The 13,573-nt window shown below is 42.9% G+C and overlaps 1 protein-coding gene across 5 annotated transcripts in view; it reads left to right on the top strand.

Moving 5' to 3' along the window:
* The window catches only part of KHDRBS3 (KH RNA binding domain containing, signal transduction associated 3), a 189,826-nt gene that overhangs the window by 133,239 nt on the left and 43,014 nt on the right, over positions 1–13,573 (top strand). The window lies entirely within an intron of this gene.

A 13,573-nucleotide genomic window follows, 5' to 3' on the forward strand; every position in this document is an offset into this window, starting at 1 on the left:
TGAGACCTCAGATGGTATTAAACGATATGGTTACTATGTTTTTTTCCATACATATGTATCCATGATTAAGTTTAATGTAGGAATTAGCACAGTAAGAGATCAACACCAATAACTATAATAAGATAAACAGTTATTGCAGTACACTGCAATAAAAGTATGTGCATGTGGTCTTTCTCTCAAAATATCTTACCGCGCTGTCCTCGGCCTTCTTCCTGTGAGGACCGGAGACGACGAAAGGCCTGCGCCAGGAAGTGGAGTAGAGCAGGGGGCATGAGACAGGTGTGGGGACGCAGCGCGAGCTTGCTGTTGACGTGACGACGGGTCACGAGGTGGACGAGCTGCTTCCGGACTGTAGTGGACGTAGGAAACCATGACCACGGAGAGGGAAACCTTGGATAGGTGGGGATTGCTGTGTATGATAAACACAAGATCCGGTGCTCTTCACAGCATCCAGAATAATTAAAGATAATCACAAGTGCTAACGAGAATGGGGTGCGGTGGGAATTCTCATCTGCCACTGTAGGAAGGTAAATTGATATAACGACTTCGGAAAAATATTCGGCACCCCCTCGTTAGAGCCGAACACACGCTTCCCTAAGACCCAGCGACGCTGCTCCCGGGAGCTACTCAGCAGAGGTGTGTGCAGAGATGCGCCACAGGATGCGTGAAAGCGCCACGCAGGCAAAAACTAGAAAGAAGCGAAATACCTACCCACACAAGGGTGGGTGAGCACGGGGTGGTGTGATGAAACAGACCAGAATTTTCAAGCAGCGAAACGGAACCAACTGTGGCCACATCCGGCAGCGTGGACACGTCGCACACGCGTAACGGTGGGTGAGAGAAACGTGGCACAAGGTAGTGGTGACTCTGGTTCTGTTTCTATAAAGCTCAACGGCAGGCAAACCCCAGGGTTGGTGTTGGAATCCGGATGGTGGTTCCTTTGGGGGGAGACGCTGTCGTGACTGAGGACGTGTACAGGGGGTGTGTCTGGGGGGACGTTGATGTTCCGGTTCTTGATCCTGGTGCCGGTTACATGGCTGTAGTTACTTGGTGACAATTCACCGAGCTGCACGCTTAGGGTTTGTAGCTTTTGATGCCTTGTTTTTATGCTTGAATAAAAGGTTTTTAAAATATGACCACTTTGTGTATGAGGAATGCTATGGTAGACAGAGCAGATACTCTTGTGTATAACAGAACAGTAGCTCCTCCTGGAAACATACCTGCTATTAGGCCAGGTGATAATTTGAGGATTTCCCAGAAATCTAAGCAAGGAGAAATCTTAGTGCTGACGTTATACAACTCTGATAGTACGGGGCTCATATTTTCATTGTGGGGAAGCCGCTGCATTGTGCATTAAGTGTGCCTTTCTGTGGACCGGGGGGGTCCTTTCTTCTTCACGGTGACCCTAGAGTCACTTGATGCCTCTCTCCTGGCCAGTTGTCACTCACACAGGGGCCATCTTCTCACTGAGAAGTGTACGTGAACAGATCCGTAACTGTCGGTTATTCATTCACTTATCCATTCGTTCAGAAAGCATTTATTGACGGTTTCCTCCTGCAGGCACTGCAGGACATGGTAGTAAAAAAGGGCAGGTGCCCTGTTCTCAGGAAGACTACATTTCCGGGGGGGGGGGGGGGGGGGGGTTGGGGAGGGGTCATAATCAAATAAATCCTGAGTATTGGTGAGAATCCACCCCAGACCCTCTTGCTAAGAATGACCAGGAAAGGTGAAACAAAAGCAGGAAACAGAAAACATCTTTGAAGGTTTGTAAAACCAGACACAGCACAAAAAATACTGGCCAACCTCTTGACGAAAATGAAAGGCAAAGCAGCCAGCTCAGCATTTCTGACCGCTTTGGCCCGTGAGGCAGCCTTTCTCAACTGGGGTTCCTCGTCTGAATCTCGGAACGGAGAAATTGATGGCCCGGAGGTGCTGGCATTCCAGATACACAGGAGGGGAGTGAGGTCACTTCCACACAGCAGACGCCTCAGGGCACCGGGCTCCATTCTCTGGGAGACCCTGGTTGAGAGGGCCCGTGATGGCTTCTGCCAGTTCCCTAAGAGGCGGCCGAGAAGCTGAACTGAACTGGAGTTTGGGAAGGCTAAAAAAAATGGGAGTTGAGGCCCCCCGGATTTGGATGCAGAGGGTTGGTGAGCCCTAGGCTTTGCCTTGGAGCTCAGAAAAGCACTCCCACGGGACGCTTTCCGAGCGTCCCAGTCCCTTGTGGGTTAAGGTTAAGCCAGAATCGCTAATTATCCTGTCCTCCCACCCAAAGCAAATATAAATGGTCTCTCGAGAAATGCGTAGTATAGGCTTTGATAAATTATTTCTGTAACTTTTCATATATAATTACAAATTGAAGCCACCAAAATAAAAAGCTAAGGGAAAAAAAAAAAGAGAGAAAGTAGATTCAGATAGCAGATACAAATTTTAAAGTAACTCTGTTCTTTAAAATCAAGGAGTTAAAAGGTAAGATTGGTTGTTGAAGCAGACGACTGGAAAATACAGACAACAGATACTCTAAGGCTGTAAAATGCAGAAAAGAACTAAGTAAATGGTTTTCAGCAAATTAGACGCAGATGAAGGAAGAAATACTGTCGTGGAAGTCAGGGCAGTGGAGCAGAAAGACAGACCTTGGTCGCCACGGAAACTCTCCCGAGGCCCAGAAGCCTCTGTCGGCACCTCCTTCGCTTCAAGCCACACGGGCCCCAGGTGACCTGGCGCCCATCCTCCCTCTGACTCTCTCCACCTTGCTGTCTCTACCTCAGGACCTTTGTGCTTGTTTTTCATTCCGCCTGAAATATCCCCCTCCCCCTCAAACACATCTGCTTAAACAGCTTCTCACTTCCTCCCCGTGTCCTCCTCAGTCCCTGCTGAGTCCTTGCCCACAGCCCCTCCAGCTGCCCCCAGGTCTCAAGCCTCCCCCACCTCTCACTGTGCTAACCTACTGTCCTTGTGATGGCTGGTTTTGTTTGTCTGCTTCCCCCTGGGAATGGAGGCCCCAGGGGGACAGAGACTTTGTTTTGTTTGTTCAGTACTGTATCCCCAATGCTTACAGCAGTGCCTGGCACACAGTAGGCATTCAACAAACGCCCCCCCCCCCCACCCCGCCCCGGGAGAGAGGACGAATTGACCTGAAAATCTTCAGCATGATGTGCGTGGTGTGGCGTTAATAAAATATAGTAATTCCCCTTTCTTCCATCTTCATGGGATTTTTCGTTTTCTTTAATTTTCGATATACAGCCTTGCCTTGTTTGTGGAATTTCTGGGTTAACCTCTTTGTTATCTTATTTTCCTTTATTGTATTTTCGAGCACCTTGTCCATTCCAAACGAACATGATTCTGTCTCGGTTCGGTGGCCTGAGAGCTGGAGAGCCTTTCTGTGAGTTGCTGACCTGGCCGTGTTTTCACAGGCTGCGTTCAAGTATGGCTAGAAGCACAGCAGACCGCGGGGAGCCCCTTCTCCGTCCAGAACCGCGCAGCGCCTACAAGCATTTGCTGAACGCATATGCACACGCTGCAGTTTTAGACAAAGTTTTAAGAATTTAGCACATTCTACAAGAGACAAATACCTGGAGAGCTCTGATGTTTCTCTGGCCTAATAGCTTGAAACTGTTAAAAGGGATAGATCTTTAAATAAAACTGCCTTTATTGGGCAGGCCCTGTGCCAACCAGCTTTCATATGTGCTTTTTGGTTAATCTATCCACAACCATCAGGAATAGCCAGGACGTGGATTAGGATGCCATTTGGCAAATTATAAAATTGAGGTTGAGGAGGATAGGTGATTTTCCCAAAGCCACACAGCTGGTAAGAGGCAGAGCTGGAACTTGAACACAGGCATCAGACTCCAAAGACGGATAGGGAGAATTTGTAAGATTCCAGTAGAAGCGGCATAGTATTTTCCTCATAGCCATAAACGAACACCTAAGGACGTGATTGGATTGTTGAGTTAATGGTGTTTTATTTAAATGATTATGGAAAAGATTCTTATATAGAATTGTTATCAATACTGTGATTTTTGTCCTTAATGATAACCTGTTTCGGTGATATGTTCGTGGTCATTGGTGATACTTGACAAGAATATTAGTACTCAGAACGCAGGGAAAATGCAGTTCTCAAAAGACTGGTTTTAGCTTAATGTTTGTTTAATAAACTCAATCATTATAAGACTATAGATTTTAATAAGCTTTAGTACTGTATTATGAATGAAAACTTTCTGCATTTGGAAATGACCAGATATCACCCTAATTGGAGCGAGGTGTTATATAGGGTAATTGTTTCCTTTTAAAAGGGCTCAAAACCAAAACATTACTTTTAAAATCACTGTCTTTTGTGAATTCTTCTGTTTAAAATGGCTTTTCCCAGCTTAAATGTTATGCTTGATTTTGCTTGTGACAGAAATAGAATTAAAAATAGGCCATGCTGTTTCCTTTATCCTGGAAAATCTCTTCTTTTCAAAAGCAAGATTTCTTTGGTATTTGGCCACGTGTCAGTTGGAGTTTTGTAGGTCGGGTGCGCAAACGAAGAATTTCTACCTGTGGGAGAACGTGTTTCTCCTCCCGTAGCTCTGGCCTCTACCAAGTGTCCAGGTCACCCGGTCGGTTAAACTCCACGTAGACATCTTCATCATCAAAGATAAGAAACTCAGAGGCATAGCTTATTGAATAAGTAGGTTTTCTTTATCGAGGCAAGAATTTATATTGATATACATTTACTTCTTGCCCAAGTTTGCTGTTTTGAATAATGTTGTTCTGACTTTCAGAAATAGAACACAGGGTTTTAAAAGGGAATTTTTCCTCTGAGGATAGGGAATGCAAGAGTGGTGGGTAATGTTTGACAAGAATTCAGGTGAGGTCTCGTCAAAATCCGTCATATTTTAATCAGTATTGCATTTTATCCTACGCTGTCTCTTTTATTTGCGTTTATCCTAAAGAAGCTCTATTTCCTGCCACTTGGCCTGTAGTTAATTTTTGTTGTCATTCATTCGTTCATTCAGTACGGTCACCGTAAGCCTCCTATGTGCCAGACGTTGACAATACAAGGGAACGAGCAAGGCCTTGGCCGTACCCTTAAGGACCTCGCAGACTCATGGGGAAGAAGGGAGGCAGAGGGGTAATTCGAGGTCCCTCGTGTAAGCAAGTTATCAGTGATCATGGAAGCACAGAGGGGTGAAATTTCAGCCTGATGTCTTCTGTTGGAAAGCCTAAAAAGGGGATGTCAGAAAGAACCGCAGGTACATAGAATTTGCAGCATGAAACGGCAAGGCTTCTTCTGGGTCCTCGGGGAGGTGTGGAAGCTCGTCCTGTGCTGTCTCGGGTAAGTTGCTGAGGCAAGACGGTGAGAGGCTTAGGAATTTGTTCCTTGTTTTGTAGGAACAGGAGGGGTGGAAATTGGAGATTTGTATCCAGGGAAGCAGCACACTCAGATGAGCATTTTGGTGGATAATTCTGGAGGAAGGTTTAGGGTTTAGATAAGGAAGCTCTTCCAGGCAGATGAGTTAGAATATTGTACTAGTCCAGCTGAGAACTTCTGGATGATTCTAACGCAGTTAGTTACCTTAGGAATAGAGTCGGGGGGGAGGGGGTGGGGTGGTACGTACAAGGGAGGCTGAGGAGATAAAGGTTTCCTGCCAGGCAGAATGGTTGGTGGGATGGGAAGGCGAGAGGCACGGGCTCTGTCCAGGTGAAGGTGCCTTCAGAGCCTCGTGTAGACCAGCGGTTTGTTAGCATCTCATTAGGGCGGTGTCTCCTGTGCTGCCCATTTGCACGTCCAGAGCCCTGTTTGAAAAGTGCAGCGAAGGAGATAAAACATCTGTGCTTGCATTTTAATGATGTCCGGGAGCTCTCTTAAGCTTCTCGCAGAGCAAATGCATTAGGTTCTTAGCATAAACAAGTTCATAAACGCCCGCTGTCTTCGCGTGGGGTCACGGAGGAGTGGCCCTGGGAGGGCATAGGTGAAGGCACGCTCGGGCAGGAGACGGGACCGGGTGGGGGTGGGTCTGGCACGCTTTTTCCTCTGCAGGCACTCCGTCCAGCGATCGAATGAGCATTGATTTATTGAGCTATCCTTCCTGCGCTCCAGGCCCTGCCCCCACTCTGTGTGAAAGAATAAGCAAGACACAATCCGTGTTCACAACAGCGGGGGAGGCCAGGAGCCAGTCATTGCCACACACTCAGCGGAGGTGTGTGTGTCCCATCCGACCTGGGCGTCACACGGGTGTGACAGACGCTGGTTTCAGGGGCCTGAGAAGATACAGTAGGAGAGGAGAGTCCTTTGAGCCTCACCGTGAGAAATTTCTTCAGCAGATGGGTGGTCACAGACTTGTAGGGAGCAGCACACAAACCGGTTGTAATTATTGCCCTTGGGCTCAGGACACATGGCAGAAAATGAGGACAACGTGTTGCCTGGGGCCATGTCACAAGGGCCAATGTTCTCTAGGAGAAAATACACAAATGTGAGAAATTACACAGAGATTTCAGGTGTAAAGACAGTTGTTTGACATGTCTGAGCGCTGCCCCCAGGGACCTAGTGAGTTCCTCCTCCCAGGTCCTGGCAGGCTTTGTAGAGTCTGAGGTTAGCTGGGTGATTGAACTAAATCCGTGTATCCCCTCTATACTAGATTTATGGTTCTACCCGATCGCATGTTCACTTGTAACGGACAACGCATTCACTGTTTTTTAAAATTCCTGCCTTGGCCTCAGAAAAATCTGAAGAGGAATTTCTTCCAGGTGTGTGGGATGGTTTAGTGTTGGTCTGGCTGCATTTCATGGACACGAGACACACAAAAAGCTTCCATGCTGTTCTGCCATCTTGGCCCCCCCCAAGAGGAATTTCTTAATATTCAAACGATATGAGTAAGAAAACAAGCAACAAGTAGTTGGAAACAGTAAGAGCATTCAGAAAAAAAGGGGGGCTGCTAACCCCCAGATCAGTCCTCGGACAAAGAAGCCTAATGTTAAGGGACTCTTACCCATCCCCCCGCCCTGCCTTTCCTCATTATGGTAACCGACACGGAGTCCTTTCCGATTAAGCCCCCCAATTGTTGTCTGCCAGTGACTTCATCTGCTGCCTGCAGCAAGGTGGCAGATGATGCCCAAGAATCCCCTCTACCCCCTCCTAGAAACTTCCGAATGTATTTGCACCTACACTCAGCTTTTCCTCCTTCTCTCCTGTCACATTCTCCTTCACACTTCCCACAGCTTTCAAGTGTTGTCCATTGAATAGAGAGCGGAAGTGCGTCCCTCTGGCCAAATCCACCTGTGAAATCATCATGAAAGAAATCATGTGAGAACTGCAAATTTAATCTTTCAAAATCTTCAGTGTAAAAACATGAAAGTCAATTAATTCAATGACCTAAACCATTTGAAAATTCAAATAAATTTCTAGCATTGTAATATCTGATGGAATAATTGAACAAGGAATGAGTCTGTAAGGCTAAAAGTGTAGTATAGCCCTTCACATTTTAGTTTTTGAAGAAAGTTCCAGTCACTTACAATCTCGATTCTTTAAATAAGCTTAGAAGTAGAATTCCTAACTTGGCGAAGCCATATTCTTTCCAAGCTACGACCAAATTACTGACGAAACCGTGAGCTCCATCCACATTGCCAAACTGCCCAGTGCAGTGACCTAGTTAACAAGCCCTCCAGATCCACCCTTGCCGTTCCATTCCCCCACCCCAGTACCCGAGAACGAGTTCTAAACCATAAGGTGGATCATGGCACTCGGAACCCCAACCCACGCACCGTGACTCGGCCACTCACGAACCGCTTCATGGGATTCTCCGTTTCCTTGCTCTCCATTCTTCCACTGGCATCCTGCAGTGTACCCACAACAAGCCGTTGGCTTTCCTGGACGAGGAAGGTTCTCAGGTGTCTGTACCTCCACTGTTCTGCACCTGCTGTCCGTTCTGCCGAATTCTTCTTTTTCGTGCATGTTTCCAGGACTTTTGCTTTTCCCTGCTTTTGAAACTAAACGCTGGCGTTGGCATTTCTGACAGTTTTCCCTGTCCCTTCCCGCTCCCTGCTGGGCAGTTCTGTGCCACCTCAGTGCACAGCGCCACCTCGCCTTTGCCACGGCATTTGACGTGTTGCATTATCAGTATCTCTTGAGTGGCCTGTCCCCTCTCTCGCGCCACCTCATGCCAGAGTACTCACTAGACAGTGGCGCTCCTTTTCAGTTCATGGTGCTGACAGAGTGCCAGGAACAGGGTAGGCGCCAAGTGGAGGTTTGGGTTTTTAATTTAACAATAATACTCCTGGGGCGCGTGGGTGGCTCAGTTGGTTAAGCGTCTGACTTGAGCTCAGGTCATGATCTCACCACTAGTGAGGTCAAGCCCCGCAGCAGGCTCTGTGCTGCCAGCTCAGAGCCTGGGGCCTGCTTCCGATTCTGTGTCTCCCTCTCTCTCTGCCCCTGTCCCGCTCACACTCTGTCTCTTTCTCTCAAAAGTAAACAAACGTTAAAAAAATTAAAAATCTTACTCTTTCCGTTAGGAACACCGGCTTCTTTTAATTGATTAATTCACCAGAATTATCAGTAATACCTGCCTCATACGACTTACCTCATTATTAAAATCATATCAATTTTGTTTTCATTTTGTCTGTATCTTGTCTGATAGCTTTCTCCTTCTTGCATTGGTCTTTGGAAGATCACCAAATTACTAATCCGCCTTTAGGTACTATGGGGAACACGATGGTTTGTATATTGTGTGCTAACTGTCCTTCACTTTTATTCTTCCTCTGCCCCTGTAGAATATTCTGTTCTATCTTCTGCGAGAAGTACTTGACACATAGCTGTTCAACAAATATTAAGTTCCTCCTTTGTGAAAAAATATTAAAAAATTACGTGATCATGTAGAAAATGTATATGCCTTATTCCGGCAAAGACAGTACGATCTCTTATTATTGATATTCATGTTACAAGATGGAACACATTATAATATTACTTCCTATTTAGATATTTATGCTTTCCTAAGCCAAGTAAATTGAGGTTTAGTATTTAATAGATGCTTATGAAGAGAGAATAACTAAGGTAATCACTTTAAAATCAATTATTTGGCTCATACCCTCTCATACAGTGGCTTCTGGTGTTCTTCCTCTGTTGTATAATTTTAGAAATACAGGACAGAGGTCTCCATGAGTAATGCTTTAGTAAAATAGTTAATTATATGCTCTCCTTCATAAAGTTCTTAATATAGGTCAGGCATTTTGCTGGAATATGTACATATATGTGTATATATAATTTCTCATCCTTTCAAAATACTTAAGGGATTCACAGGTTACAGGTAAAGAAACAGATTCTGAGATGTGAATGAGCCTGAGTAAAATCATCGATAGTAAATTATGAAAGCCCATCTAACTCCAGGTCCTTTCTCTTACCCCTTGGCCACATTTCTCTGCTTCCACAGATCCGGTGGTGATCGTTAAATTGATTAGCATTGATAATACCGATGTTCCAAAATACTTAGATGTTATTTTCAGGCTCATTTAAATATTAAATAAATACCAATGAAGTCCAAAGTCATTGTGTAATTGACTAACACCAGAAACTTAGTAATCAGTTTTAGGGTAGGATTCACACGTTCATGGACATAGATGTCATTGTAATATATCCAATTTTATCTTACAAAATGACCATTTCTCTAGACCTTTTTGAATTCCACAGTGCTTTTAAAATAACCATTGTGTGCTTGTTATTTTATCTGCAGAATGTCCTCAGTTTGAAGTCTGTCTCCATAGAACTAAGGAAGATGGCTTTTGCTCTTGCTGGGTTTTCTTTTTATTGTTGAGTTGTAAGAGCTCTTTTTATATTCTGAATATTAGACCATAATCAGATATGTGATTTGGAAATATTTTTCTCCTGTCCCATGGATAGTCTTTTCATTTTCTTGCTAGCATCCTTTGATGCATAAGTTTTTAATTTTGATGGTCTATATTTTCTATTACATATATCTATATTATCTATTAGGTATCTATTATCTCTATTTTCTTCGGTTGTTTGTGCTTTTGCTGGCATATCTAAGAAACTAATGACTGATCCAAAATCACAAAGATCTACATCTATGTTTTCTTCTAAGAGTTTTGTAGTTTTATCTTGTATACTTAGATGCATGTTGCATTTTGCCTTAATTTTTGTATATGGTGTGAGGTAACAGTCCAGCTTCATTCATTTGCATGTGGATATTTGTTCTCACACCATATACTGAAAAGACTGTACTATTCACCATTCAGTTGTCTTGGCACCCTGTTGAAAATGAATTGACCCTAGATGTGAGGGTTTTATTTCTGTGCCGTCAGTCTCATTCTGTTGATCTGTGTCTCTACCAGTACCTCACTGTTGTGATTACTTAGCTTTGTAGTAAATTTTGAATTGGGGAAATGTAGGGTCTATCCTCTGGAATGTTCCCTATGTAATGAAAAAGAATGCATTTTACCCTTACTGGGTAGAGTGTTCTATAGATGTATGTTAGTTCTATAATTGTCTGTTAGGTATAATTGATTTGTATTGTTCAAATCTTCTATTTCTTCTTTGATCCTTTTTTCAGGCATTATTTTTATTATGGAGAGTGTGATATTGAAGTTCCCAATTATTATGGTTAAATTGTCTATTTCTCCTGGTAATTCTATCATTTTTTACTTCATGTACTTTGAGCTCTATTATTATTTATGTGTGTATATATTTGCATACATTTTTCGAATTATCATCTTGATAGACTTGACTCTTTTATCATTATAAGTAAATGTCCTTTTTCTCTGGTAACAGTTTTGTCTTAAAGTCTGTTTTGTCTGATATTAGTGCAGCTATGGTAGTTTTCTTTTGATTCGTATTTCCACGGTATGGTATATCTTCTTTCCTCCTTTTCAATTTATTTTTATCTTTGAATCTAAAGTGTGTCTCTCGTTGACAGCATATGGTTGGATCTTTCTTTTTAAGCAGAATGCCATTTTCTGCCTTTTAATTTATTCCACTTAGTTTAATCCATTTACATTTAGTGTAATTACTGATAAGGTAGGATTTACATCTCTCACTTTGCTTTTTTGTTTTACCCTATGTCTTATGTCTTTTTGGTACCTTACTCTCCCCTTTTGTTGTTAGGTATTTGTTTATTGTATCACTTTAGCCCCATTACCATTTCTTTTTCTACTTTTTATGTTTTTTTAAAATTATTTTCTTAGCCTGCCCTGCAGATTACAATTTATTTTCTAATTTATATCAGTCTTTCTCAGAATTATACCAACTTAATTTTAACAGGACACAAAAACTTTGCTTCTCTTTAGCTCCGTCCTCACCTGCCCACCTTTGTATTGTCACTGTCGTGAAGATTGCAGCTTCCATACATCGTGTGTCCATCAACACAATTATAATTAGTTCTTCATTCAGTTGGTTTTTAAGTCAAATAGGAGAAAAAAAAGTTACTACAAAAACACATTTATAGTTTTGTATTTCCCTAAGTAGCTATCTGTATCAGTGTTACGTATTTTTTCATGTGGACTCAAGTTACTATCTAATGACTTTTCACTTTACATTAAAGACTTCTTTTAGTCTTTCGTGTAGAACATGTCTGCTGTTGAATTCTGTTTTTGCTTACCCGAGAATATATTAATTTTTCCATTTAAAAAAATTTTTTTAACATTTTATTTATTTTTGAGAGAGAGACAGGGAGGGGCAGAGAGAGAGGGAGACACAGAATCCAAAGCAGGCTCCAGGCTCTGAGTTGTCAGCACAGAGTCCGACGCGGGGCTCCAACCCACGAACCGTGAGATCGTGACCTGAGCTGAAGTTGAATGCTTAGCCAACTGAGCCACCCAGGAGCCCCAAATTTTTCCATTTTTGAAGGATAGTTCTGCTGGTTATAGAATTCTTAGTTGACAGTCTCTTGCTTCTAGTACTTGAAAAGTGGAATCCCATTGTCTTCTGGCCTCCATGGTTTTCCTTGAGAAATCAGCTTTTGATATTATTGATACTCTCTTTCACATGATGAGCGGCTTCTGTCTTGCTGCTTTAAGATCTTCTTTTTGCCTTTGTCTTTCAACATTTTGATGATGTTTCTAGGTGTGGGTCTCTTTGAGCTTACCTTACTTTCAGTGTTTTGAGCTTCTTGGTTGTGTAGATTAAGGTTTTTCATCAAATTTGGCAAGTGTTTAGCCATTATTTCTCTTTCTAATCTTTTTGCTTCTTCTTTTCCTCTCCTTCTGGGTATCTCATTATGCATATGTTCCTGTGTGATGGTGTTTCACAGGTCTCTGGGACCCTGTTCACTTTTCCTTATCCTTTTGTATCTTCTTCCTCAGAATGGATAATCTCAATTGATCTACCTTCAGGTTTATTTACCGTGTCTTCTGCATGGTTATATCTGCTGTTGAACCTCTCTGGTGAATTTTCCCTTCCAGTTATACTTTACCACTCAAGAATTACTTTGGATTCTTTACTATGTTTATATCTATATTTAGTGAGGCATTGATTATCCTTTAGTTCTGTAGACACAGAGTATCCTTTAGTTTTTAAAATATATTTAAAATACCTGATTTAAAGTCTTTGTCTAGTAAGTTCAGTGTCTCGTCTTCCTCAGGGACCATTTCTGGTGATTACTTTTTTCTCGTTGTATGAACCATACTTTTGTGTTCCTTTTCATATCACCTAATCTTTTTTACTAAGACTGGACATTTAGTGTGTCAGCTATGGAAATCAAATTCTCCTTCCTCCCAGTATGTTCTGTTTTCCTTTTTTTATCTAGTGACTTTTCCAAACTCATTTTGTAAAGTTTATATTTATTATGTGTTATCACTGAAGTGATATATTATGTGTTATCACTGAAGTGTTTCCTATCTGTTACCTTAGTGGTCAGCTAATGATCGGACGGCGATTTTATCGAATGCCTGGAGACTGAGTACCAAGCAGGTTGGAACAACAGGTCTTTAAAACTCAGCCAGTTGGTTTCCAACTAACTCTTTCCTTGACCTTGCCTTTCCTTCTTGTGAGAACCGCAGGGTCATCCTGAGGAGAGAGCCTAGGGTCCTCCCAGGTCTTTCCTGGGCCTGTACATGGCACTGTGCAGCTATGTAGCCTTCTAGATTCCCAGGAGTATGTCAGAGCTTTTCAAAGGGAGAATGGATATCTCATCCTGGCCCTTTTCTAGGTGGCTTTTGATTAGACTGTTGTTTGCTCCAACCACCTCAAGTAGCTGAAATCTTATGTAATTGCCTCTATTTATTTTCTTTAAATACCCTCAGGGAAAAGGCTTTTTGCACTGGATGAGTCCAAGCCAGGTCAAATGCAGTCCTCAGGGAATGAGGTTGAAAGAGCCCCGCCCTGTTCTCCTCCTGCAGTGGCCCTCAGCCTGCTGGAGTCCACTGTGGTTAAGGCTGTGGGTTTTCCAGGCTCCTGCAGAGCAGGGAGTGAAGGGTGGGAATAGGGCTCATTAAAACATCACAGAGCTCACTGCTCCTACCAAGGTTCAGCCAAATTTTTAAAAATAAATGCTCCTTAGATCTCTGCAAACCTTTTGTTAATTTCCAGAGTTTTGGAACTGTTGATTCTAACAATTTTTGCCAGTTTCTTTTTGCTTTTACAGAGAGA

The sequence above is a fragment of the Panthera pardus genome, unplaced genomic scaffold (genome assembly GCF_024362965.1).
Source record: "Panthera pardus isolate Hobbes unplaced genomic scaffold, ASM2436296v1 HiC_scaffold_7, whole genome shotgun sequence".
NCBI lineage: Eukaryota > Metazoa > Chordata > Mammalia > Carnivora > Felidae > Panthera > Panthera pardus.